Here is a 2,354-nt window from a genome sequence, read left to right as displayed (position 1 = left end):
CAGGAAGAAAGCCTAGTCAGTGAATGTATAAGTATTTCAGCGCTGGCAGGGGTCTCCACAGGGGTGCTCTAGCACCCAGGGCTGTGTCAGGGTAGTAGGTCCATGTGGTTTCTCCTTGGGGATGTCTTGCAGGAAGTGAGCCTTGAAAGCTGAAGCAGGGAACTGCTAAGGCAGCTGCACCCTGGTCCGACCATCAGAAAGCAAAAGACCTGAGAACTAGAAAGGCGAGGCTCACCGAGTCATTTATCCCTCTGCCCTTCAATTAATCCCACATGTGTTAATCGGCCAGGTTGGCATAATAAACTAACACATGGTGCGTTATAAGAGCTGCAAGAAAAAAAAAAGAGCTGTAAGAGCCCCTACCTAATAAAATTATCTTTTAAAAAAATGTGGTGCTGATTGGACAACTGAATATAACAGAAACCATTGAATTGTACACTTCAAATGGGTGAATTATATTTGTGTTACATCTCAAAGCTGTTAAGATTAGAGACCCAGTCCCACTTTTCCATCTGCTTGAGATCGGCTCTCCAGACTTATCAACCAACAAAGTAGCATATACAGAGTTGGAGACCTGGAAAAAGTCTCTTCAACTGCCTTACCTGTCCTCAGGCAGCTACTGTGGTAGGACTGACTCCCTTCGGAATCATGGCGGGAAATTCCTAATCCTTTCCCAAATTTTAGTAATCACTGTTTGCAGCTTCCTCAAATAAGAATGTGCAGAAATAATGTGTCAGCTTGGGACTTCATTGTGCACAAGGAGGCAGGTGATATCCCAAGGTCCTCAGCTACCGAGCTGAGACTTTGCTTTCTTAGGCCTCAGTACTAGCCCTGCAAACCGTCCAATGTCAAGTGGTTGGACACATGTAATAGTGGTGAAAACAAACCTTGTGTGGGAAACTGGGGACTGGGAAGAGAGTATATGCAGATTAATTCATTTTCATAATTAAGAAGCCTGGCTAGCCAGGGTTCTGGGTGGAGGGAGGCCTTCTCACTTGTGAGTTAGAGATGAGTCCCAACCACATTCTCATAATTAGGATGAATCCCCACCTTGTCCTCCCATAATAGTGCCACCTTAAGGTTACCTCTGACAAGCACAGGGCTGACTGCTATCTGGCTGGCAGCTTGATCTCTAGAGCAGACATGGTGCAATTACTCCCCCTGCTCAGGGGACAGTCACTCCCCTTTACCTGTCCCCAGCACTGGTGCTAGGTGACTCCTCCAATGAGATCAGGGACCCGTAGGGTTAAGGTACTGATCATTTTGTTACATATGTGGTTAAATGTAATTAATCGAGCGTGCATGCCCCGAGACTACATAAGCTGGTGCAAGAATACATTTCTCTCTCCCGGACCTCGTTCCTGATACCATGGAAGAGGTGAGCATCCCAAAACTCTTGTCTGCCTCTTACTTTCTTCCCTTCAATTGCTCACAGCCTTGTCAGGATTTCTGTTTACTCTTCTCCATCTCCAGAAGGGATTGACTCCGTGCAGGTTTATAGAGATACTAGATACCTTCTGGAAAGCTTAGCAGTTGGAGACACCCCTTGGGCTTCTAACTTTAAGGTGTTCCATTTATCTGTCTCTGAAGCAAACCATCCTGTCGTGCGCATGAAGAGAAGAAATGACACCCCTCTGCCCTTGGTTTTGTAAGGAATTAGATGCACTGTCTCCAAGGGAAACATCGGGAACCAAGCCCTCAACATGTGCAGAGTTAGTCAAAATCTAGATGCAATCTAGAAGCCAGACCAGAGTCCCAATTTGGGCTGTGGTTTTCAGGAATTCTGATCCTTTCATCGTCTCACAAACCATTCATGCTGGCCTGTGGCTTCTCCACGCGGAATTGCTTGGCATTCAGTGGCTTAAAAGACGGAAAGACTACCGAACTAGGAATACACCCTGGGTCCCACTTTGGAATGAGTTAGGTCTGTCTCTCAATTACAAACTGTTCTGAATGAATGCTGCTTTAGCAGATTCCCTCCCCACAGCGTTACTGGAAACATCCCATACTGTCCGGGAAGCCGGGGTACAAACCGGACCTGAGTTCTGAGACCTGCGCAGCACCATCTTGTCAGGTTAGCACCACCTGGCTGTGGGAACAGCAGGTGGAAACCTAAGGTTGGTGAAACTGCAATGGTTGCGCATCTCTAACACCACTTTTGCCATTTTTTTTTTAGGTGTCTCGTCTCTTTGGGTGGTAAATGTAAGTTTTTGGAGGGAAGAAAAGTGGGTGTTTTTGCAGATGAATTGCTTTATTGAACACATAGCTAACAACTTGATAAAGTATCTTAAATCTGGACAATCCACTTGTATATTCTTTGAGGTGGGCCATCACATCATTAAAGAATAATGACA

This window comes from Echinops telfairi, unplaced genomic scaffold (genome assembly GCF_000313985.2).
Source record: "Echinops telfairi isolate 266 unplaced genomic scaffold, ASM31398v2 ScPeMD7_7457;HRSCAF=8495, whole genome shotgun sequence".
Taxonomy (NCBI): Eukaryota; Metazoa; Chordata; class Mammalia; order Afrosoricida; family Tenrecidae; genus Echinops; species Echinops telfairi.
The sequence above is the reverse complement of the archived record's forward strand: the minus strand, read 5'-3'. Positions refer to the sequence as shown.